The following is a 26,663-nucleotide window of genomic DNA, read 5'->3' on the forward strand; positions in this document are numbered from 1 at the left end:
CTTCATATACTGAGTCCTTTCAACCCTAGCACAGGATGGGACACTTAATGTGCCCAAAGATGCACAGTTCCGGTCAGAGGAGGCTGAGATAACCCACGGGCCCCTCCCAAGAGCTTGGGGGACAGCAGGCAGAGGAAGTATGGTCATTTCTGATTCCACCCAATCCTCAGTGCCTAGCCTGCCCACACGCCTTCTCTGGACTGGGACCTCAGCTCCAGGCCTTTCCCACTTGGGACATATACCACTTGGGTATAGGCATTCAACAGTTGGCAAACCTATACTGTAATGATAACAGTGCCTCACATATCTACAACATGGCACAGTTCACAAAGCACCTCAACATCCCCATTTTTGTTGTTTTTGTTAGGTGCCAGCGAGTTGATTTTGACTCGTAGTGACCCCATGTGACACAGTAGAACTGCACGATAGAGTTTTCTAGGCTGTAATCTTTATAGGAGCAGATGACCAGGTCTTTTTCCCAAGGAGCCACTGGGTAGGTTTGAACCATCAACATTTCGGTTAGCAGCTAAGCACTTAGCCATTGCACCACCAGGGCTCCTTATCCCCGTTTTAGAGATAAGGAAACTGAGGCTGGAGAGGTGATCTGACTGGCCTGAGAAGACCTTGTTTGCTATGTGTCAGAGCTGGGAACCCAGCCCAGGCCTAGTGATCTTGGATGACTCAGTATCTCTTCCACTGGGATTGGTTCTTTCGTGTATTCTGACTTCCTGCTTCTTTTTGCATCAGTTCTAGCATTTATTTTGTTTTATTTTAAAGAAACATTTTCTGTATTGAAGCTTTCAAAATTATTAGCATCCAACTGTGCATTTTGTTCTCTTACAAATGTTTATATCTCTTTTATGTCTGTTGATGTTTCAAAAGAGTAAAGTGCTTTGAGTAGATATTTAAACTCAGCGATTTTAGATTTGAAAGCATCTTCTCATGGCCCAGCCTCATCCTTAGGACTAGGTCTGCTCAGAACTTCATCCAGGATTTCAATTAAGCTGCATTATCTTGGTAATAACCAGTTTAAAAAAAAAAAAAAAAAACAGTTACTGTCAAGTTGATTCTGACTCATGATGACCCCTTGTGTGTCAGAGTAGAACTGTCCTCCGTAGGGTTTTCAATGACTGATTTTTCGGAACTAGATCACCAGGCCTTTCTTCCAAAGCTGCCTCTGCGTGGATTTGAACCTCCAGCCTTTTGGTTAGCAGCCAAGCGTATTAACCATTTCTACCACCCAGGGAGTCTTTGGCAATAGCAGTAGCAAAAATAATAATAGCAGCAGCTCTTCTTGAGTGCTTACTATGTGACAAGTCACTTAATCCTCACATCAACCCTGTGTGGTAGTGACTATTATTTTCCCCAGTCTACAGGTGAGGAAATTGAGGCACAGAGGGTTAAATAACTTGCCCATGGTCACACAGCTAAGTATGCAGCATATAGCCCCTAGTGGTGAAGCAAGAGGACTCTGGAGTCAGGTTTCACTTCAAATCCCAGCTCACTCACTATCTTAGTCATCTAGTGCTGCTATAACAGAAATACCACAAGTGGATGGCTTTAACAAAAAGAAATTTATTCTCTCACAGCCCAATAGGCTACAAGTCCAAATTCAGGGTATCAGCTCCAGGTTTACGCTTTCTCTCTCTGTCAGCTCTGGAGGAAGGTCCATGTCATCAATCTTCCCTTGGTCTGGGAGTTTCTTTGCACAGGAACCTCAGGTCCAAAGGACGTGCTCTGCTCCTGGCACTGCTTTCTTGGTGGTATGAGGTTCCCATGTGTCTCTGCTGACTTCTGTCTTTTATATCTCAAAAGAGATTGGTTTAAGACACTATCCAATCTTGTATACCTCATGAGTATAACTGCCGCTAATCTATCTTATTACATCATAGTGATTGAATTTACAACATATAAGGAAATCACATTAGATTACAAAATGGTACACAATCATACAATACTGGGAATCATGACCCAGCCAAATTGACAGATATTTTGGGGGGACACAATTCAATCCATAACATGCACTTACACATTGTGAGATGTTAGGTGAGTGTAGTGGACTGAATGGTGGTCCACAAAAAGATATGTCCGTGTCCTAACCCCTAGAACCTGTGAACATGACCATATTTGGAGAAAGGGGTCACTGTAGGTGTCATTAAGTTAAGGATCTCAAGACAAGATCATCCTGAATTACCTGAGTGGGCCCTAAATCAAATGACAAGTGTCCTTGTAAGGGACAGGAGAAGAGAAAGACAGACACAGAGGAGGAGGCCATGTGAAGATGAAGGCAGAGTTTGAAGTGATGCAGCCACAAACCAAGGAACACCTGGAGCCACCAGAATCTGGAAAAGACATGGAAGGATTCTTCCCACTAGAGCCTTGGAGAGCATGCAACCTTGGTTTGTTTTCAGTCACCAAGTTTGTGGTAGTTTGTTAAGGCAGCTCTAGGAAACTGACACAGTGAATGGCTTAACTTCCAAGTCCGCAGTTTCTTCATCTATGAAATGAGTCTAGATAAAGAACAGTGCTTATAAAGGGCTAAGCCCTGTGCCCAGTGTGTTTAGAGTGCTCAATGGAGGTTAGCAGTTATAAGGAGCGTTATTTGTTAGCTGGTCCTTGGCCCCCCTGCCCGAGTCTCCAGAGCCCACCAAAGCTAGGCCCTCAGGTTGCTGTTGTCCTGCGTCTGACTCACTGTCCTGGTTCAGGGAATCTCAGAGGAATCAAATCTGACTCCCAGACCCTGGCTGCAGACCCCACTCCTCCCAACCATCATGAGCCAGAGCTGCCAGAGCAAATTATGAATGTCATGCACAGCGTTTTAATATTTCTCCCATGAAGTCATTTTCTTATGTGAGTCAGACACAGAAGGCTCAGAGAATTAACGTGAGAAAGGTAACTCAGGGCTGGGCAATTTTTGCCAACGGGTGTGAAGGATTTTTCTGTGTCTGCTTAAGCTCTTTCTTTCTTATCTGCGTCTTACAGCAGACAGGAAGCCGACTGACGAGAGATTGCATGTTCGTACCAAGTATTAAAAATATATGGCAGGCTTCTGGAAATGCACTCACGTGCCAAGGAAATGGAATGTGCTCACCATCCCAAGCTCCTGCACTGTGAGCTTTAGAGGAATGGTGGGCAGCTGTAAGAACTGTGGTCCAATGGTCAGGAGACCAGGACTTTGGGCCTGATTCTGCCACTTCCTACCTGAGTGACCTTGGATAAGTCACTTACCCTCTCTGAGCCCCAGTGCCCATAAAAAATGATTCCTCCCTTACCAGTTTTCCAAGAGCATTAACTGGAATAGTAGGTTCAAAGTGCCCAGCACTGAGCCTGGCACATAGAAGGAGCTCAATAAATATTACCCTGTTCCCATTCCCTAACTCAGAATCTCCTGACTCTATAAGGAAACTAACGTAACTATCTGCTGGCCTCCCGGGGAGGTCCCGAAGAGCAGTAGTGTCAACAGCAGACATGTGGGGCAGATTTACACCTTCAAATGCACTTCCACCAATGGTCAATCATTTGATCTTCACCATTTAAACACTCTGCTGCAGAGAGTGTTCTGTACCCATTTTGCAGGTGAGCACCTGGAGGTGCAGGGAGTCAAGCAACAGGCTTTGGACCACTCAGGTAGCAAGTGAGGCTCCTAGGCAAGAAGCCATGCCTGCTGCTCCCCAAAGCTGGGCTCCCTCTACTCTCCATGCTGACTCTCAAATGAGATAATGGGTGGGAAATTGCTTCATAAGCAGCCCAGCTCTACCAGTGTGAGGCCTGTTACTGTTATTATCTCCAGCACCTGTCTGTGATCAGGCCTCCTGTCTTTTTGTCCAAGTTTATTGTCCTCACTTCCCCTTCTAGGCATGAGCCAGTGGATTCAGTCTCATTTGGCTCATGCCAAGGCAGTCTCTGAACTTAAGGATGTGAGGTTGAAGTGCATCCATGCATGCAAACTCCTACTCACATCTCTCATGGGCTTCTCATGCATCCACACCTCTGCCCCCCGCCCCCGCCACTCGCTTACACATCCCGGAGGTTCTCAGAACAGCCTGTTCCCTGTTAGGAAGAAGCCATCATTAAGCTCGGCTGCACCATGAGGCCACTAGAGCGACGTGTCATTCACTCACTCGTTTGCCAGACCAACTTTTGCTGGGCATCCACTATGTGCCAGGTGCTGGGGCCACAGTGATGGGTCAGGCACAGCCCCTTCTCTCAGGACTCTGCCAGCCCAGAGGGGACAATTAAAAGAGAACATCAGTGAAGGATGATGATACTGGAATAGCTCAGCCCTGAGCTCTATGGGAGCACAGAGCAGGCGGCTAATCGTCCTGCCTTGAGAGGTCAGGAAATGTTTCATAAAAGAAGAGGGGAGGGCTTTTTTTCAAGTCTTGAAATAACAATTAGGATTTGGATAAAGAAATGATGCAAGGACACTCCAGGTGAAGAAACAGGCAAAGCAAAGGTTGGGAGATGGGAAAATGTTCTTGGGGAACAGTAAGTATCAAATGTAGCTGGAGCATACAACACTGCATTTTTCTGCTGTTGCTTCATTGCTTTAGAAGACTAAATGTTTGTTAGGCCTACATCGTACAGTATCCATTAGGATGCTTTTGGTTGTAAGTAACTCAAACTGGCTTAAACGATAGAAAGAATGATTTGGCTTCCTAGAAAGGTTCAAAGGTAAGGTGAACTTCAGGCACAGTTTGATCAGGGGTCAGCTCCATTTCTCTATGATTCTTTTATCTCTTCCCTTGTCCATGTATGAAATTTATCATCACGCTAGCTTCCCGCTTGTTAAACTAATATGAGAAGAAAGATACATTTTAAATAGGAAGACCTTAGAAGGTTTCTTGGACAACATAGAATTTTAGCGGGGCTTTGAATGATGGATGAAACCTCAAGGGGTAGATGTTTGAGAGAATGACATTCCAGGTAGATAAAACATCTTGAGCAGGAAAGTTTAGGGTATGTTTGGAAAAGAGTTCAAGAATCAGATCTCAGAAACCAAAGACTCAAAAAAGAAACTAGTTGTCTTAGTTATCTAGTCCAAATTCAGGGCGTCAGCTCCAGGGGAAGGCTTTCTCTCTATGTCAGCTCTGGAGGAAGGTCTTTCTCATCAATCTTCCCCTGGACTAGGAGCTTCTCTGCGCAGGAACCCCGGGTCCAAACGATGCACCCTGCTCCTGGTGCTGCTTTCTTTGTGGTATGAGGTCCTCCACTCTCTGCTTGCTTCCCTCTACTTTTATCTCTTGAGAGATGAAAGATGATGCAGGCCCCCCGACCGGGGAAATGCCCTCTACATTGGATCAGGGATATGAACTGAGCAAGGGTGTTATATCCCACCCTAATCCTCTTCAGCATAATCCAGTCTTGCCTCATTAACTGCAAGCAGGGAATAGGATTTACAAGATACAGAAAAATTATATCAATCACAAAATGGAGGACAACCACACAATACTGGGAATCATGGCCCGACCAAGTTGACACATGTTTTTAGGGGATACAATTCAATCCATGACACTAGTCTACAGGACAAGTAGTCTACACAAACCACAACCTCATCTACCCTGAGACCTGAAGAACTAGATGGTGCCCAGCTACCACTATCAACCATTCTAATCAGGCCCACAATGGATGGACCCTGATAGAATGGGATAAAAATGTGGAACAGAGCCTCAAATTCCTAACAAAAAAAAAAAGACCTACTGGATTGGTTGAGACTAGAAGATTCCCCAAGACTATTGCCCTGAGATACTCTTCAAACCTTGAACCAAAACTAACCCCTGAGGTCACCTTGTAGCTAAATAACAAATTGGCTCAAAAAATAATGAATATCACCCATAAGTAGTGTGCTCCTTTAAAAAATCATTTATAGGCGACCAAACTGTCAACAGTTACTTTAAAACAAAGATGAGAATGTAAGGGGGCAGGGAAACTAGATTAATGGAAACAGAACAACCAGAACAGAATAAAGAGAATGTTCATGCATTGTAAAGAACATAACCAATGTCACCGAACAACTTGTGTAGAAATTGTTGAATGAGAAACTAAACTGCCATGTAAACCTTCACCAAAAACACAATAAAATACTATTTTTATAAAAGAATCAGATCTGGCTGCTTGTAGGTAGGGAGCCCTGGTGGTGCAGTGGTAAAGAGCTTAGCTGCTAATCAAACAGCCGGCAGTTCGAATTCACCATCCGCTCTTTGGAAACCCAGTGGGACAGTCCTACTCTGTGCTACAGGTTCGCTATGAGTCTGAATCAACTCAACAGCAACAGGTTTGGTTTTTGATTTTGCTGATAGGTAGGAAGTAAGTGGAGGGTTGGAGGGAGTTTGGACTTTAACCTGGAAGGAGTGGGGAGCCATTAAAGGAATTTAAGCACTTTATGAAGTTCACGCTGGTTATCAGGTAATGTGGAATCACTGTTACTTTTATTAGCTATGATAAATAGTGTGGCTAGACAACGTCCTTATTCTTAGAAGATTCATGATGCTGAAGTGTCATGGGATCTGTGGTTTACTCTGAAATGGTTTAGGGGGAAACAGTGTGTGTGTAGAGAGAGAAAGCAGATATAGCAAAATGTTAACAATTGCTGACTCTTGGAGGAGAGTGCATGGGTGTTCATTGTAGTATTCAGCTTTTCTGTATGTTTGAAAATATTTTTAATAAAAATTTGGGAAATGATAAAAACCGGAGAGAGAAAACAGACCTCTCTGAGAGTGGAGGGAGAGCCTGGAGGACAGGGCACAGTGAGGGGTCGAGAGAGAGTGAGCACCAGGGGGCTGGAGCCAGGGGGCTGGAGTCAGGGGCCCGGTTGGGGAGACCTGGCAGAGGCCTGATCCCCAGGGCTAGGGTGGGTGGACGTGGAGATGAGGGAGATACAGTAGCCCCCGCGACTCTGCAGCTTCCAGCTGTAGGGCCCATGTGGACCCTGGCACCAGGAGCAGGGCGCGAAGACAGCAGAGGAGGAGGAGGAAGAGAAGGAGCTCCCAAGGGGGCCATTTTTGCTCTGTTCACAATTGATGCCTATCTCCATGACTAGTGCTATCACAGAATTTCAGAGCTTGAAATGATTGATCTGTCACCTAAACAACCTCTCACTCCCCTGATGAGGAAACCGAGGCACAGTGAAGTCCCAGAGTCAGATAGGTGATGCGGATAAGCTATGGTTTAAACCACTCCTGGAACGCCAGTTTCCGCTTTCCCGCTCTTCCCACTCTTACTCTGAACACCCTGGTAGCCCATCACAGGAGAAACGACAGGCTGCTGGGGAGAGGGCACCAGTTTGGTCTGCTTTTCTTAATGGATCATTTGAACCATTTTCTGGACTTGTAAGTCATCAGGAAGCTGTTTCCTGAGTAGATTGCCACGTGGGACTCATAATAGTTAACAGTTGACACCGACCAAGCCCCTCACAGGCACCAGGCACTGGTCTAGGGGCTAGCCTGTTTAATCCTCAACCCCATGAGGCAGGTACCGTATTTAGGCCCATTTTACAGATGGGGACAATGAGGTTAAATGGCTGCTGCAAGATCACACCCTTGGTAAGTGGCAGAGTTGAGACTAGAGCTCAGGCGGTCTGACCCCAGGGCTGGCGTCTTTAACCACCTTGCCATCAACCATACCACCAGATGTGGGTCTCCTGTCTGCTAGTCTAATGTACTGCCCCGTAATCTCAGTGACCGACTGACTGATTGATGTGTTTATATTGCAAGGGGGAGGGTCAACAGCAGATTCTGGCCCCAGCCCCACTGGTCTTTTTGCAGTGAGTTGAGGCCTATTTATTACTCATAGAGTATTTTGGGGGTCTATGATGAAAAAAGAAATGCAAAACTTCATTTCACTTCCCTGCTACACTGCTCATTCTTTTTTAATAACCCTCTCTTATCAGCCTCCTGGCAGCTTTTGCGTTTCCTGTGTATGTTAATTACTTTATTAATTACGTTGATATCTTTGGTTCTGCCCAGCATATCTTGGTGCTTTTTGTTTCCAATGTGCACCCATTTTGCCTTGTTCGTTGGCATGCTCGGTCCCCGTTCCCATTTCTAAAAGGGATTCTTTGAGCCTCAGTAAACACATGGCTTTCAATTAGTCACGCAATCATCATTCTCTTTTTCCTCTCAGCCACGTCACTAATAGAGTGTTTTTAACATTGTCCCGAATGGAAGCTGCATTGTTAAGTTTCTGACATTGTTCCTCAACGCTTGTTTTCTCTCCAGGTCACAGCTCAGAGCACTCCAGAACTTACCACTGAGTGATGGGATAAAGAGTAAGAATCTGGGGGGAGAAGGGAGAGGAATTGGAACCTGGGGCAGGTGGAGAGAGGAGTGTGTGAGATGAGGCTAGAAAACAACATTCAGGGTCCTGAGAGGCCTTGAATGTTAAACTGAGAAGTTCAGACTTTATCTTAAAAGCCAATATCCTCCCAAAGCATATGGCGTAAAATACTAATCCCACAAGGTATCCAAAGTAAAAGGGAATGGAGAGATTTCATGGCCCAGAAGTTTAAGAAATCCTAGAAACTGTATAAGTATCTGCTTCTTAGACATGTACAACGTGCTTTACCACGTTAAAGGCTCTGAGAAGTCTTGCAGTTAAAAAAATAATAATAACTTAAATTTTAAAAAATTAAATTTTTGATAAAAATTTTTAACTCAGCATTTCCAAAACTCCTGGGGGCATGAAATCCTTTTCTCCTGTAGTTTCTCCGTGTTCTGAGGAATAGGATTTAGGAAGTCGCTACTGGAGAAGATGAGGCACCTTTGTGGGTTCTGAGCAGGAGAGGCGTGCTTAGACTCGGTTTTAGGAAGGTGCCCCTGGCCACGATTGGACCGGGGGATAATAGAGGCAGAAGGGGAAAAGAAGGAGGCCTCTGAACAGTTCAAGCAAGACATAATGAGGATCCAAACCCAAGGTTTCAAATGTTTCAATGTTTTCTTTCCACTTTCTTTCAAGCTGCATTGTTGTCTTAAAATTGGAAAATCAGTGTTGCTATAATAAATCATAGCGCAAGGATTTTACTCAGGCATAAAATCTGAATGAGAACAGCAATCTGTGCAGCCTTCCATCTTCAGAAGGAGCATTTAGCCCAACAGGGTGTTGGAACACAATAGCCATCTGTTTCTGCAAATCACCAGTGTTGGAGGCTTTCAGAGCAGAGAGACCCCGGTTCAGATTCCAGGTCCACACTGTAGCGACTCTGTGACCCTGGGCAAGTGGCTGCGCTTGTCAGTTGTCTTATATAGTAAATAGGGATAATACTGTCCTCACAGGACAGCTTCAAGGACTAGAAGAGGTGACGTGTATAGAGTCCTTAGCACAGTGCCTGACACGTGGTAACATAAAGCAAACGTAATTGCCCTTCTATGTTAGTCAGGAAAGGCTAGGATAAAACAAAAAAACAAACAAACCCATTGCAGTCAAGGCAATTCCGACTCATAGCGAACCTGTAGGACAGAGTAGAACTGCCCCATAGGGCTTCCGAGGCTGTAAATCTTTAAGGAAGCAGACTGCCACATCTTTCTCCTGCAGAGTGGTTGGTGGGTTCAAACCACCGACCTTTTGATTAGCAGCCGAGCACTTAACCACTGTGCCACCAGTGCTCCTTAGGCTAGGATAGGCTGTGGTAATAAAGACTTTGTAATAAAGAACCCCTAAATCTCAGCAGCTAGATGCCACAAAGGTCTACTTCTCATCCCTACAAAGTCCAACTGTGAATCCAGGTGATTCTCCCCGGCAGCCATCTTCCATGAGGCAACTCAGTGATCAGGGTGCAATATGAGGCAGCTTCTGAGCCTCATCCCAAAAGGGCCAAATGCACTTCCACCCACAGCCTACTGACCAGAATTAGTCATGTGATCCCCACCTAACTGCAAAGGGTCTGAAAATGGTGGGCAAGCAGATGGAATTTGGGGTGAGCCCCAGCCTCTGCCACTCCTTTCATCCCCTTTGGTCAGTGCACTTAACCCTTCTCAGCCTCCGTTTCCTCATCTATAAATTAGGGCTAATACTTCCTGTCCTACCTTGCATGGGATTGTTGTAGAGACATGTGAGATGACATGTGAAAAGGCTAAGTTAAATGTTAACTAACCAACCAGTTGCCATGGAGTCGACTCCAACTCATGGCGACCCCGTGTGTGTCAGAGTAGGTCTGGGCTCCATAGGGTTTTCAGTGGCTGGTTTTTCACAAGCACATTGCCAGGCCTTTCTTCTGAGGTGCCTCTAGGTGGACTTGAACCTCCAACTTTTCAGTTAGCAGCCAAGCACCTTAACTATTTGCACCACCCAGGGACTCCAGTTAAATGTTAGAGGCTGCTGTATGCTTACTTTTTTGCTATGCCAAAGCCATGTCACATGCTTTGGTTCATGGGAAAAAAATATACAACTTCAACCCTCCTTACTTGTGCCTTCTCACTCTTACTCCCCCAGCCCCATCTTTCCTCTGGATTTCCCACCCTTTCCTCTCACTTGGGACTTTATGTTTGTGGTGAGATCACCAGTAGCCTGTGGTGGCCGGGTGTGTGAGTGCCCAAGAAGGGAGTACATCCTGACTGGGCAAGGAGATGCTGAAGTGTCATGAGGATGCATTTCTCCTGGACAGCAAAGTCTCAGGGGTTCTGAATCACAGGATATATGGTCCGTTAGGTTTCTAAGGGACATTGGAGTGGGGAGTGTATCTGTGTGATAGTTCCAAGCACCAACAGAGGCCTTGAAAATGTGGGCTGCTCAGCATGATGGTGTGGTTTGGCTGCCAAATAACTGATAGAAGCTCAGGGGGCAGCATCAGGAGAAGAGAGCTCCAGCGTGGAGAGAGGACAACAGTCCTGCTCCTCTTAGATGCCCTTGGAGACTTGTGTGCTCACCTGGGCGGGCCCTAGGTGACAAAGCAAGAGAGGGGTAGCCAAGGTGGGGAAAGAATAAGAAACTGTGTCATGGAGGAATGGTTGATGTCAACCCAGAGAAGAGAAGGCTCAGAGGGGCACAATCATCTCCAAACCTCAAAGGGGCTGTCCTGGAGCCAAGGGAGGAGCGAAGGCCTGCAGAGACACAGTGTGCAGAGCTGGGACCAGTGGGCAAGTTCCAGGGATACAAATTTCGGCTCAGGGTAAGGCAGAACATTCACTTTTTATTATTATTCCTATGTTTAACTATCCTTGCATTCCTGAGATAAATCCACTTGGATGATGTATAATTCTTTTACTATACTGCCAGATTTGGTTTAATAGCATTTGTTGTTGCTGATTTTTTTATAACGTATTTTGTGTTTTGTTGTTAAGAATATAAACAGCAGAACATACACAATTCAACAATTTCTACACATGTAATTCAGTGACATTGATTACATTCTTGAGTTGTGCAGCCATCCTCACCCTCCTTTTCCAAATTGTTCCTCCTCCATTAACTTAAACTCACTGTCCCCTAAGTTTCCTATCTAATCTTTTGAGTTGCTGGTGTCAATTTAATCACATACAGATAATTCTTAAAAGGGCACAAAGCTCAAGGCAGACATTCTTTTTTTTTAATTGTACTTTAAGTGAAAGTTTACAATTCAAGTTAGTCTCTCATACAAAAACTTATACATACATTGTTATATGACCCTGGTTGCTCTCCCTATACTGTGACAGCACATTCTTCCTTTCCACGCCTGATTTTCCGTGTCCATTCAACTGTCTCCTGACCCTCTCTGCCTTCTCATCTCACCTCCGGACAGGAGCCGCCCATTTAGTGTCACGTATCTACTTGAGCTAAGAAGCACACTCTTCACGAGTATCGTTTTATGTCCCATAGACCAGTCTAATCTTTGCTGAAAAGTTGGCCTCGGGAATGGTTTTAGTTCAAGGGCTGACAGAGAGTCCGAGGGCCATGCTTTCTGGGGTTCCTCCAGTGTCTGTCAGACCATTAAGTCTAGTGTTCTTACTAGAATTTGGGTTCTGCACCCCACTTTTCTCCTGGTCCATCAGGGACTCTGTTGTGTTCCCTGTCAGGGCAGTCATTGGTGGTAGTCAAGGCATACATTCTTTACTATGCTAAACTACTGTTTGGTTTAAAGAAGACTTCAGGGTGGATATTTTTGGTTTAAGGTTTAAAAATTACCTCAGAGCAATAGTTTCAGGGGTTCATCAAACCTCAATGGCTCTAGAAGTCTGGATTTTATGAGGATTTGAAATTCTGTTCTGCATGTTCCCCCTTTTGATCAGGATTCTTCTATAGAATCTTTGATCAAAACAGAACACTCACATTTAATTAAGTCTGACCCATCCAGATATGAACTGGATAAGAGGTAGTGAGTGTCTTATCCCCAGAGGTGTGCAAAGAAAGGTTGGATGAGCCCTTGGCAGGGACTGCACACTAAGGAAGGGAAATGAGAGAGACACTTACGTCTTTTCAAGCCCAAAAGTTGGATGATCCTATGAACTAAAAAAATATGACCTCAGAAGATTTTTTTTTTCTTCTGTTCATATTCATTGCCAATGGGTGTGTGTGAAATGATTTGAGAACAACAGCTTCATAGTTATAATGAAATTGGAGCATCATGTTCATTGCTGGTAACTCCATCATTGGTGCAGAAGAGAAAGCACTGTCAGGGCAGGAAAGAAACTGGCCCTCCAAAACGAGCCCAACTGCAGAGTAAAGAAGTAGGGTGTGCACTCTCCCAGGGTTGCTGCTGCCCAGGGATCCCTGCACACGACCAGTGGTGGTGGCAGCCGCCACGACAATATCCCATTTTGGAGCAGTCTCTGCAACAGTGCACTTTTGTGGCTCCCAATGCACATGCCTCCCTGAATGACAACAGGAAAATGAAATGAATGTATTGTTCTCTCGTGCATTATCGGGGGCATGTGTGTACAGCTTTGTAGGCTTTTGTCTTAACATGCTCTTGCTTAACGCTCAGAACAACCCTCAAAGCAGGTGATGCCAGCATTTCTCAGAGGAGAACCTGAAGCTCAGAGTAAGCGTGTGACAGACCTGGGGCCAGAACCCGTGTCCAGATGCAAGGCCAGTGGCCATCCCTGACACCATGCAGCACTGTGCTCCCACACTGCCTTTTAGCCAAGCGCAAAATGCAAAATTGGAGAAGCAGCTGGGAACAGGAGAGGGGACATTTGAGGTTCATCCAGGCAGCAACCTTCCCTTCTCCTTGGTGAGCTGGGGCTTCCGGAATGAGTTGGGGTTCCAGGGAGGAGCATAAACAACAGAAAGGGCCCCGGGCTAGGGGTCGGGACACCTGGGCTCAACTACCAGCTCTTCTGACGTCTTGCTGTGTGACCTTGGGCAAGTTACAGCCCGTTTCTGGGCTCAGTGTTCTCCTCTGTAAAATGGGTGAATGGAGCTGATGGCTCTACTAAATTCCTAGGGTTGTTAGGCAGATCTAATGAAATTGCAAGCCATAAAATTGCACATGCATAGCAGCAATAGCACATAATAGCTCTGTCCTCTGGCTTTCTGGTTTAGAGCAGCTTGGCACCCTAGTTCTGTTACCTCCCCGTTCACACCAAACTGAACTTGGACGTGACAGCAGGGAGTCTCTGTGAAGAACTGGCCAGGCCATGCACTGAATTATCAGCAGACCTTGAGAGAGGGTGTTGAGACAGATGGCATCTGCATGGCCAGGTCAGGGCTGGGCAGGGCCAGCTAAGCTGCCCTGGAGTTGGGCTGGGAGGACCAAAGTCTGGACAGGGGAGATGGCGGCCCAAGCCAGGGACCCAGGACGGGGGACAGCAGCTCATACCAGGCCTTCTGCGGGTTTCACTCACTTCTGTGGCCACAGATCTCACCCTTAGCCCCAGGGCAATTCTACCCACAAAGAGCCCCTTTGGCCCCAAAGGTGCTGGCCAAGAGGCAGGATGGGGGTGGGTAGTGCTGCTGCTCTTCAGCAGACATTCCTAAGCCAGGCTGGGAAGTGCAGGGCATCAGGGATGCCCTTGGCCAGCTCAGGGCCAGGATCAAGTCAAGCTTAGGACAGGGCTTCCCATCCATTTTCACATCACGACGCACATGGGAAACAATCCTAGTGCTGCACCCGAGTGACCACAGAGGCTGCTTATGGTGGCATCTCCCATGTGCACCCTGGGAAACACTGTCCTACTGATTTCCACCTGGCCAGGTTGGGGCATGAGGGGTCTGGCATCCTAGTCCTGATGGAGGGGTGGTGGTGCAAGCCAGACTCTGACTGCCATAGAATCACTGATGGGGAAGGACATTCCCAGGGTCAGCCAGCAGACCTTTCCACTCAATAATGCTGCTTCAACGAGTCAAGTGACCACATGAGTAGTGAACAGGTATTTCTATGTATCCTAGTGTTAGCTGGGGCCTCCCAGGCCTTGAGGTCTCGAAACGGTTTCCTCAAATACCCAAGGCCAAGGTCTGTGGAATCCTGAGCCTGCTTGGGATTTCTGCCCTTTCCCAGGACTTGGCTCAGTCCAGTTCCAGGTTCACAGATACTGTGTCTCCTCACCTCACATCACCTCAGAGCTAAGGCTCAGGCCCTTTTGCCAGGTTCACAAACGTTTGCTTCACTCCCCTCAGGCATTTCCTGAATTTTAGTAGCATTTCCTGAAGATGAGGAGCCCTGGTGGTGCAGTGGTTAAGAGCTTGGCTGCTAACCAAAAGGTCGGCAGTTCGAATCCACCAGCTTCTCCCTGGAAGTCCTATAGGGCAGTTCTGCTCTGTCCTATAGGGTCGTCATGAGTCAGAATCAATTTGACGGCAATGAGTTTGAGAGTTTTTTTGTTCATTTCTTTTCCTGAAGGTGAGAAGGAGTCCCTGGGTGGCTCCAACGGCTGAGTCCTCAGCTACTACAAACTCACCCAAAGTCACCTCAAAAGAAAGGTCTGACAATGATGATTTTTGTTTGGTTATCTTTTACTTTTTTCTTGAAGGTGTGGAAATCTGTGAGGAAGGGACTCATGGCCCAGCTTGTCTCCTCCTCTCTCTACTCTGATCCTCTTCTCCCTCCTCCCTCAGCAGCAGGCGATTCCCTCTTCGCTGGCTCCTGCAGTGGCCTTGCCCTCCTCTGAACAGTGCTCCATTGGCCTCCGTTTCCCTCAGCTCGCAGGCACTTACCTTCCTGGAGCTGGCACTTTCCACCACAGGCGTGGCTCTCCCTGAAGGGAATTCTTACCCAGCTACTAAGACATTAGAATTGTCTCCAGCACTGATGTACAACTTGGTGCATTCCTCACTCAAGTCAGCTGCTTTCAATCATTGCTTAATGTCTCCCCAGTTCTTATACCAACATAAGAAACAGCGGTTGTCACACTCACTTTGAAAATTTTCTTAGAGTTAAGAGCTCTTCCAAGCATTTACTTGACTCTGGAACAAGGGCTGAAAACTCAAATGCCCATGAAGGGCACACAGGTGGCATACTGCGCAGGGCAACCTGAAGTGGGAGGGTGACCTACCCGGCTCAAGAAATGGTGTCACGCATAAAGGTAGGCCCAGTGTGGCCAAGCAGCCAGCTCACATCCCAAAAAGAAGCCGGAAATGTAGATTTTTGTATGAAATCTCCTGTATTTTAAATGTTGTTTTGTGCTGTCGAGTGGATTCCGACTCACAGCAACACTGCGACAGAGTGGAACTGCCCCATAGGGTTTTCTAGGCTGTAACCTTTATGGACCACATCACCAGGCCTTTCCTCCTGCCGAGCTGCTGGGTGGGTTCAAACCACCAACCTTTCAGTTAGCAGCTAAGCACTTAACCATTATGCCACCAGGGCTCCTTATATTTTAAATACTGGCTATGAATTCTAAAAATTGTAAACACTGTATACCAATTGCCATCGAGTAGACTCTGATTCTTGGTGACCCCACGTGTGTCAAAGTAGATCTGGGCTCCACAGAGTTTTCAATGGCTGATATTTTTGAAAGATTGCCACGTCTGTCTTCTGAGGTACCTCTGTGTAGACCAAGTAAAACACATCTACGGGCCACACCCTGACCACGGGCTGCCAGTTTACTCTCTCTGCTGTAGCGGGGAGGTGAGATTTCCCCATCCAGGTGCCCAGTCGTCCTCCAGAGTTCTCTGTGCGTAGCTCATCTCCCTTTTCCCTGGTCGCTGGGGAAGTGCATGTTTGGGTGCTGTGGTCTCATGACCCAGCACATTCAGACTCATTAAAAGTCTCCTTGCATGATGGCGTCACAGCCCTCATCTGGGCCCTGCAGCCACGGTGCCATCTGCAGGGTCACAGCGGTCACAGCGTGCCTCCTGAGAGCCAGGGCAATGCCTGTGAGCTCTTCTTGCCCCGAGGCTTGCCCCAGAGACTCAAACCAGGGAGGACAGGAGGGCCCCCAGCGATTCAGGAGGCCCATCTCACTGTGAGATGCCTGGGCACTGTGACCTAACATATTTAGCAATTGACATAAATGCAGACCCAGGCTACAGGGGATGAAAAAAGACATTGAGCTGCCCCACTCGCTTTGCAGGAAAGAGGTCTGGCCCCAGCTTTCTCTGACTTGCTATGTCACCTTAAGCAAATCTCTTCTCTGCACTGGGCCTCAGTTTCCTTACCTGTAATATGGGTATGGAGCCCTGGTGGCACAGTTGTTAAGGGCTAGGCTGTTAACCAGATGTCGGCAGTTTGAATCCACCAGCTGCTCCTTGGAAGCCCTACGAGGCAGTTCTACTCTGTCTTATAGGGTCACTATGAGTCGGAATCTGCTGGGTTAATATCGGTATAATGTTCCTGGCTTCTTCACCAGACTGCGCTGTGGTCAAAAGCAAAGAGAAATCATAGCAATGAATGCAGGTATGGGCTGCCAACGGCTATAAATGTTATGACCTATTACTACCCTTGTCGGTCCTTAACTTTCCCGGGACAGCCCTCACCCCAAGTCAAACTCAGGAGGTCCCAGTGCTGAACCTGGGGCTCTTTGCCCTCCTCAGCTGGTCACAGCCACTCCCCTGCTTCACCTCTGCTCCTCCCACTCTGCTTCCTGAACACGTCCCAGGGTCCCAGCCTCTGTGCCTTTACCCCTGCTGTTCCCTCTTCCAGGGCATGCCTTTCCCCCTGGTTACCTATCAGAACCGTCCGTGTCCTCAAGGCTCAGCTCCAGCTCTCCTCTTCTGCCAGCTTTCCCTGATCCCCACTGGAGGTGACATTGCCCTTCTCTGAGCTCCTGGAGCATCACCTGCCTTGTTGTCTGCCCACCTTGAGTTGGACTCATTTGTGCTCATGCCTGCACCATTAGGCTGTGGCCTCCACGCTGTGTGCCCTGTGAGGGCAGGACCACACTTCACAGGCTCCCCTGCCCCCAGCAGGAAACCCATGAGGGTGTGGCCAGCAGATGCAGGCACCAAAAGCTAGAGGTGGTCCCTCAGGCTTCTCCTGCGCCAGCTGCGCAGGATGGGGGACAGGACGCCTGGGCCTGGGCCACCCGCTTGCTCTGGCTGTTTGTGATGATTGTTGTCCTTTGCTGGGACTCAGTTTCCCCATCTGTACAAAGTGGAATTCAGCTAGTGCATTATCCCCTTAGTGTTTGGCAGTGGGGGTTGGGGAGGGAGGTTGCAGTTGTCTCAGTGACTAAAGGCACTCCTGGCATTTAGTACCACAGGGTCTGGTGACTCAGGACAGTCCCTCACCGGGAAGAATTGCATCCCCCCCCCCCAAGAAAAAAATGCCCAAAGTGCCTCAGTGAGAACCCTCATGGGTGATCTCATGGGCCCCTTCCAGATCTGTGATTCTGCGAAAAATCACCCTAACTTGTAATTAAACATTCTAAACCGAAATTTTTACATCGAAATGACGGCTTATAGCCTTGCTGCCTCTGAGATGGGGCTGCTGCTGTTGAGATAAGCATTCAGCCCCGAGGGATCTGGAAGGTTCCTCCCGGCTCCAGCACTCTGTAACTCTCTGCATTTGGAGATAATAGTAATAGTTTTACACACAAGGAGGAGGCTTTCCATCCTGAAGCCTGCTAGACACACTGGTCACCTCCTTTGATCCTCTTACTAGCCCTGGGACGGTGCAGATGAGGAAATCATGGCTCAGAAAGGGTGAGAGATGTGTTCAAAGTCACACAGTGAGTAAGTGATGGGCTTGGGATCCGAACACAGTGCCCTTTCCCCTCCCCTGGGCTTCCTTCATGAGCCCCCATCCCACCCCTCCCACGGAGGCAGTGTCAACTCACTTGCCTTTCCAGGAAAAGAGAAACATGTCCAGACTCTGAAATGCAGCCCAGAAAGGTCAGATGGCCATCTCCCCCATCTCCTCTCCCTCCTCCCTCTTCTCTCCTCCTCTCCCCCCTCCTCTCCCCCTCCTCCTCTCCTCTCCCCCTCTCGTCTCCTCTCTTCTCCCCCTCCTCCTCTCCGCTGCTCTCCCCTCCTCTGCTCTCCTTTCCTTTCCTCTCCCCTCCTTTTCTCTTTCTCTCTTTCTCTGTCACATACAAACTCACATTTATACACACACACACACTGATCCACAGTAGAAGTACCTACTGATTTTACCATGTATTTCAAAAATCGACTTTGAAAATTGAAAAAAAAAAAAAAAAAGGAGTCAGACTGGCCCAGGGAGAAAGTTCTGAGAAACCAGCTTCTGGGAGCTGGTCAGAGGGTAGAAGGCCTTTGACTCTGGCACCCCCTCTTTCAAAGAAGGACTAGCTGAGCTGCGCCTGGGAACCTGAGCCTCCGTCAGCGGGGGCAGGAGAAAAGGTGCAAGGGACTGGAGCGAGGAGCCCCATGGTGAGAGGTGAAGCATGTAGCACCCTTGTACACACCTTCTGCACTCTGCACCCTCCCTGGCCCGAGCTGAATCCCAGCCCAGCCTGAACCACCCTGACCAGACCCATGCAGGACATACAGAAGCCACCACTGTCAGTGCTCTGGTCCAGGGTCCAAAAGCACAGAGAAGCCCATCAACTCCGTCATTCACTCTGTATCAGAGGTGTGCCCTGCTGGAATGTTCTTTTCCCTATGGGTGACAAAGGGAATCTGTTTTCTTAACCAAAAAGCTTCTAAGCAGAGCACCAAGTGTCACCCCATTGTTGAAAACCCTTGAAGGCCTTGCTGCCCAAGGAGTGGTCCTGGACCGGCAGCATCACCTGGGAGCGTGTTGGAAATGCAGCATCCCGCATCCCAGCCACCCCACCTCCCAGACCTACTGACCCTGAATCTGCAGTAACAAACTGCCCAGGTGAGGTGTGTGCCTGTCATCATTTGAGAAACAGTGCTTCCCCTCATTAGTACACTCCAGCCACACTGGCCTCCTCTGGGTTTCTAAAACATGCAAAAGTCAGCCATTTCAGGGCCTTCCTACACACTGCTACCTCTACCGGGAATGCTCTCCCCTAGGCTTTCACGTAGCGTGGTCCTTCTCGTCCTTCGGGTCTCAGGCTAAATGTCACCACTGCAAGAAAGTTTTCCCAGACCGCCTGTAGGTCCCCCTGTTAGTGCCTCTCAAAGCACTTTATCATTCTCTTTCCAAAACCCAACCCACTTCCTCATAGCAACCCCATAGGGTTTCCAAGGCTGTACATCTCTACAGAAGCAGACTGCCACATCCTTCTCCTTCGGAGCTGCTGGTGGTTTTGAACTGCTGACCTTTCGGTTAGCAGTCGTTATCTTTAGTAATTCTATCACTGCTTGTATTCATAGCTGCATGGGTGTGGTGTTTCCAACATCTGTGTCCTCTGCTAGAATGTATGTTCCAAGAAGGCAAGCATCATATTGGTCTTATACACCCTGTATCCCTGTATCTGGCACGGTGCCTGGCACATAGTATCCATAAAAAAAAAAAAAACCATTGCCGTCGATTCAGTTCTGACTCACAGCAACCCTGTAGGACAAAGCAGAACTGCCCCATAAGGTTTCCAAGGAGTGGCTCGTGGATTTGAACTGCCAACATTTTGGTTAACAGCCAAGCTCTTAACCACTGCACCACCTGGGTTGGCACATAGTGGGCACATGATGAATACTGATTGAGTCCATTTTGAATGAATGAATGCAGGACAAACAGTTATGAAATGTAGGACAAATATAGTTATTCAACTCCATTATTTAAGTTCAGATTAACTAGTCTGTAAATTAACCAATGGGCTCACTTCACAAACGGGAAACAGGCCTAGAGAAAGGCAGGGACTTGCCCAAGGTCATCCAGCAAGTCTAACAGACTAAGGCTTCTGACCTTTCAGGCCTCAGCATCTCACCCCATACCCGAACTCTCTGCCTGTCCATTTGCACAGCCTGACAAAGCAGGATTCTTGCAGGGGCCACTGACCTACATTGTGAATAATTGCATTGTGCAGAGGGACTCTCAGGCCAGCTGCTCTCCTTTCGATGGGGGAGGCTTTCCTGGGCAGCTTCTGGATGCCTTCCACTGAGCAACAGCCGGATCAGGAGTCAAGAGTGAGCACGCCCCTCCTCCAGCTATCACAAACCACCCTGGCCTCTCTGCAGGGCACAGAGCCCTGTCAGGCAGGAAGGAGAATTGTCTCAGCTTGAGTTCAGCTTACAGCACCAAGCACAGCCTTCATGGAGCTCTGGGGGCTTTAGGGGAGGTGGCCTCTATCAAACGTTTAGCAATTAAGATACTCCTCCCACAAGCACAGCACCTCACAGTTTACAGAGCACGTTTATGCCCACTATCTTTCTGGGATTTGACAGGATGTTTGTAAAGAGCAGGGCAGGAAGGGGTGAGGAACAAAGGAGCACTGGCTTGGGAGTCAGACAGGCCTGGGTTTGAATCTTTGTTCTGACACTAGCTGGAGATTTAGGGCAAGTCACTTAACCTGTCTGTGCCTGAGTTCCCTCGTCTGTAAAATGAGTGTAACATTGTGTTGGATTCTTATGAGGCCTCAACAAGATAAAGTGTGTGGAGCTCTCAGCCTAGCAAGTAGCCTATAGCTGTTACTCATGACAAGGCAGCTCTTGGTGTCATCATGGCTGCTGGTACTGGTTGAGGGCAACCCACCCTCCCTCTGAGGCCACCTCTCATGGGAACCATCCTGATCTTACCAGAATGGAAGCTCCATGGGAACAGGGTTCTTGTCTGTCCTGGTTATTGCTGCATCCCCCATGCCCACGGCAGTAACTAGCAAATGGTAATGGTTAATGGTTATTTATTTAATGAATGGATGATTGAATGATTAATTAATTGCCCAGGTGAACAACAAGTAAGGAAGTGAAAAAGCAAGTTGAAAGTCCTTGTAGACCAGTCACCCAGAGCAAGAGAAACAGTCGTAGGGCAGTAGAGATGATGTGATCCACAGTTGTACGGGAGAGAAAACCAAAAACCCAAACACATTGCCGTCAAGTTGATTCCAAGTCATAGCAACCCTATAGGACAGAGTAGAACTGCCCCATAGGGTTTCCAAGGAACAGCTGTTGGATTTGAACTGCTGACCTTTTGGTTAACAGCCGAGCTGTTAACCACTGTGCCACCAGGGCTCCTGCACAGGAGAGAAGTGGGCCTGAAATCGAAGTTCAGTCCCTGGCCTGAAATCCCAGAGTGGCGTCTGCAGGAATCAGTGCCCTGTGCTCACTGGCCTGGGGCTGTATGGCCCATCCACGCTGGAATCAGGCCACGTGCTGTGGCCAGCTACAGCCTGAACCCTCCAGGCCCTCAATGTCCCACGAGTGGAGGTCTCCATGGTGCCTAGGAATCTGGCCTCGTTTAAGGCCAGTGGGCGCCTTCCAGAGAAACAGAAGATGCTTCTGAAGGCCTTGCCACTTCCAACCCCACTGAGCCATAGCAGTTCTCTGTCCCAGCAGAGAGTAATCCAAGGCCGCTGGGCTGGACCATCTACATGGTTCTTTGGAGCCCTCTAGAGGTGCTTTGGTGCATGGCAATAATGCCAAGTAAATGCTGGTCTCTTGGCCCCACCCATGTTGCATTGCATAATTGTGACTGCTCAGGCCACGGGGACTCCAATCCCAGGCAGGATTTGGGCGATCAGACAAGAAGCATGGCTCCTACTGTTTGCTTTGGGATTCGATATAGGAGTCACTTGACTTTATTCACAGACTTCTCATCTCTCAGACTCGAGTACGTGAATCTCTTCAGAACCTCATCGCTCCTAAAACTATCCCAACCCCTGCCAATCTGATCTGTGTCCGGTGTGCCCGGAGATGGGGCTTTGGAAGGGCGGTGTTTATGACCAGAGGATATTTATGTTTTATTTCTGTATTGGGACCTGGGTACTGGGAGATGGGGGAGAAGCAGCTCTGCCCACCCTCAGGACCACTGGCTTCTCGGAACACTCAGTGGGTCCTTTGTTGCCTGCTACCCCTCCCATCTCTGAAGTTGAGGCCGTACTTAAGTTTATTGAGATGGTGGGAGGACAAAAAAATCAGGTGTTTGAATTAGGATTTTAGGATTCAAAGAGGTCGGGGCAGGTGAGGATGAGAGGGTGGGGGTGGAGGAAGCTACTAACAAGGTAAAAGGTAACCAGGCTGGACTATAAGCTACAGAAGCAGGAAGGCAGAGCTAGCAGCAGTTCTATGAGAAATACCCGATGAGGTCTTCTTGTTATTGTTGGAGGCCGTCAAGTCGTTTTTGACTCATAGTGACCCCACGTGACAGAGTAGATCTGCTCCATAGGGTTTTCTTGGCTGTAATCTTTACAGAAGCAGATAGCCACATCTTTCTCCTGCAGAGCCACTGGGTGGGTTCAAACTACCAACCTTTCAGTTAGCAGCTGAGCACTTAGCCATTGAGCCACCAGGGTTCCTTGATAGGGTTTTGTCAACCTTAAGGAACATGTGACTCACCCGTGGAAGACAGTTACGAAGAAAGCCAAGGCAATCTGGAGCAAGGGAGCAGGCACACTTCCTCAGCTCTACCTGGCGTGTTGGGCTCAGTTCTAGGCCTGTGGGTCATGGTGAACTCGAGCAGGTGGAAGGCTGGGGACCAACGTGTGGGGGAAAGGCACAAGGTGGTGTATCACTTCTCTGCAGATGTCCCCTCCTGACAAAGAGTATACACACTCAGAAGAGAGAGCTAGGTCTTGTTCTGGGGAGCCCCAGAGGAAAGAAGAGGACCAGCAGGTGGAGGTACAGGAGGAGAAGGTTCTGGTTCAATGAAAGAACTATGCAACCATCTAGCCAAGAGTGGGAGGGAGGGGGCTCCCTGACACTAGAGTTATATAAGCCAGACAACTATTGTCAGATTCCCATAAATAGTTTTCATTACATTGAACAATGGTGTATGACAGAACCTCTGCAGTCCTCTCTATGCTAAGAATCTAAGATTGCATCATAAATTACTGCCTTTCATTGTAGAACAACAGACACGATCATCATTAATGAGTGTGCTGTTCATCCATGATGGTAATGGACCTGCGCTACTGCATTCTGATGTCTGTTAGGTTGTCAGCTTCTGCCACTCACTCACTGTTGACCTTGGGCCAAGTCCTTTTAATTAAATAAAGAGACAATGTCAGAAGACTGCCATCTTCCCTAGTAAAATCCAGGCCAGTTCCTGGGTGGGTGGCAGTGGAGGAGAAATCTCTAGATCTGGCCACTTTAACTTTGGTTCCTGGAGATCACCTTCTTCTGGGCTGACTCACATTAGTACTCACTGCCACCACCACAGAGGCCTCAGGGGACCCTGCTCTCCCCGTTAGCACTCCTGCCCAAGTGTGGCCTCAGTGGCCATGGAGCCAAAGAGAGTGAGAGAAGCTTTCTGTGGCTGACACTTTCTCATCAAGCCTGAGAGAGATGCATCTGGAGAGTGTGGTTGCAAAGTGGCCTGAGCCTGCAAGCCCCATCCTCCTACTTCTTCCTGCTTCCGTGTGGGGAGCGCCATCTTTCCCCAACTCACAGAAGCCCAGGCTATTGTCTGATTCAAAGACCAGGCCTGGAGAGCAGGGCCAAAAGAAATAGGATGTTCATCCCCATTCTGCTTAAGGCCTGCCTTTCACACTCCTGCATCCTATCAAAGGGCTTCTTCTTCCTAGTGCTTGACCCTAGGGGTACCCACCCCTTATCCTCAGGGGCATGCCTTTACTCTGAGCCTCAGCTGGACAAGCCCATCAGAACGCAAAATCCTGAATACAGTTCTTTGACGATATACACTCAGTGGGATCTATTCTAAAGGCAAATAGATTGGCAAAGACATATTCAACTTTACTTAGTAAATTTGTTGTTGGTAGTATATGAATATAGCAATTCTGAAATTATTTTGTGTCTATTGTAGGATCAAGCAAACTAATAAATATTTTGCTGTTGGGAACTAGGGGCCTCACTGTGGGAGAAGGGAGATACAAATATGGAGTAGGAGGAGGCAAGCAAGAACCCTGTGGTGTTGGATTTTATCTATATCTGTATCTATCTCTGCACACATAGGGTCGCCTTGAGCCGAAGCCCTGGTGGCACAGTGGCTTAGAGCTCAGCTGCTAACCAAAAGGTCAGCATTTCAAATCCACCAGCTGCTCCTTGGAAACCCTATGGAGCAGTTCTACTTTGTCCTATAGGTTTGCTATGAGATGGAATTGACTTGACAGCAATAGGTTTTTGGTTTTACTCTCCACTAAAAAACCAGGATTCCTTGGGGAAATGTCTGATTCCAAGGTTGAGGCAAGGAAAGAACAAGGAGAGCCTGGACCGTCTTGTCCTAGGAAGGAGGGAAGTACTCAAAAAAATCATGGGGGCATGTTGGAAAAACACAAGAGGCGGCATGAAGAGGTTTTCCACTGGCTAAATCTGGGGAAAAAACTGCTAATCAAAATGAACAACGATAGTAATAATGGTAAGACAGTGAATAAAAAAGGAACCCGTACATCTGTACTGATATAAATCAGCAAATCAGAGAAAGAGCAAACCCTTGTTGACAGTAGAATGGGAAGTCTTTAAATGGAATGATAGAGTTAGAAAAGCACCAGTTTGCAACCACCAAAGTAATAAGTGATTCAAGTAAGAAGCATCAGTGAATGGTGAAACCACTGGGCTGACGCTTGTCGGGGAATAGGATACTTACACGGCCTTGAAGTTTGTCCCACAGATTTATTAATTATGAAGGGGAAATGGTACCATTCAAGCAAGTGGAGAAATCTGGCAGCCATCACCTTAACCAGGTGATCACAGGCAACATCGGCAACAATGGGACAAAGTGCCGTCACATGCAGAAAGAGGCCAGACCATCACTTATGTAGGATTCCTGCCAAGAATGCATAGCCTGAATCAAATCAGAAAAAAACATTCAGAGAAACCCAAAATGAGGGACATTCTACAAAATAACCTACCTGGACACTTCAATATAACATGAAAGACAAAAGTACACTGAGTAATTGTTTGAGATTGTTGTTGTCGTTTTTAGGTGCCATTGGGTCAGTTCCGAATCATAGCGACCCTATGTACAACAGAATAAAACACTGCCCTGTCCTATGCCATCCTCACAATCATAGCTGTGTTTGAGCCCATCGTTGCAGCCACTGTGGCAATCCATCTCATTGAGGGTCTTCCTCTCTTTTGCTGACCCTTTACTTTACCAAGCATAATGTCTTTCTCCAGGGACTGGTCCCTCCCGATAACATGTCCAAAGTGAAACAAAGTCTCACTATCCTCGCTTCTAAGGAGCATTCTGGTTGTACTTCTTCCAAGACAGATTTGTTTATTCTTCTGGCAGTCCGTGGTATATTGAATATTCTTCACCAACACCATAATTCAAAGGCATCAGTTCTTCTTGCATCTTTCTTCTTTATTCGTTGTCTAGCTTTCGCATGCGTATGAGGTGATTGAAAATACCACGGCTTGGGTCAGGCACACCTTAGTCCTCAAGGTGATGTCTTTGCTTTTTAATACTTTAAAGAGGTCTTTTGCAGCAGATTTGCCCAGTGCAAATGTTTGAGATTAAAGGAGATTAAAGAGATATGGCAAGTAAATGCAATACATAGTCCTGGATTGGGTCTTGCTTTGGTGGGAAAAAAATTGCTTTACAGAACATTGTTGGGCCAATTTGTGACATTTGAAAATTTTAAATAAAATGTTAAATAATAGTACAGTATCAGTGTTAAATTTCCAAAATTCAGTAATTGAATGTGTTTATGTAAGAGAATCTCCTTGTTCTCAGGAAATACATGCTGAGATATTTAGGAGTGAGGATCAGGAGGTCTGCAACTTACTTTCAACAGGTTCAGAAAAAAATATGTGTATACATGTATTTTTTCATTCCCTGGGGTCTTTTTCTCCTCTTGCCACTATCTGGCTGATTTTCTCGCAGAATTTCCAGTTCAAAATCCTGAGAGAGAGAACCTGCTTGGGCAAGGTTCTCTCCATAATCCCACTTTGGGCAGAGCCCTTTGCACTAGGAAACCTCACAAGGAAACCTCACAGATCTCTGACCAGCCTCTGGATGGGCTGCCTAGCGTCAGGTGCCCACCCCTTGTCCAATCAGCTTTGGCCCAGAGTGGGACATGTGGTACATAACATGGCTGCTTCCACTGCTCTGTCAGTGGGCGAAGTGGGCAAGAGGGTCTCCCTTAGAAGGGCTTGGCAGACCTCGTATTTGGTCACGTCAGTATATTCTGTATCAAGGGCCTCCTGTTCTAACTTTGTGCTTCATTCTTGCTGTCGTTCTTTCAACAAACATTACAGATGCTTGCTCTGGGCCAGGTCTTGTGGTGGGCACAAGAAGGGACCCAAACCCTACCCTCAGGAGCTCTGACTCAAGTTGGAGAGACAGTAATAACGCAGAAAACTGGAATGCAGGGCTGAATTGAGATCAACAAACAGAA

The 26,663-nt window shown here is 47.5% G+C and overlaps 1 protein-coding gene across 1 annotated transcript in view; it reads left to right on the plus strand.

Moving 5' to 3' along the window:
- Positions 1 to 26,663, plus strand: part of GABBR2 (gamma-aminobutyric acid type B receptor subunit 2) — a 272,614-nt gene that overhangs the window by 236,352 nt on the left and 9,599 nt on the right. The window lies entirely within an intron of this gene.

The sequence above is a fragment of the Trichechus manatus genome, unplaced genomic scaffold, assembly GCF_000243295.1.
Source record: "Trichechus manatus latirostris isolate Lorelei unplaced genomic scaffold, TriManLat1.0 scaffold00016, whole genome shotgun sequence".
Taxonomy (NCBI): Eukaryota; Metazoa; Chordata; class Mammalia; order Sirenia; family Trichechidae; genus Trichechus; species Trichechus manatus.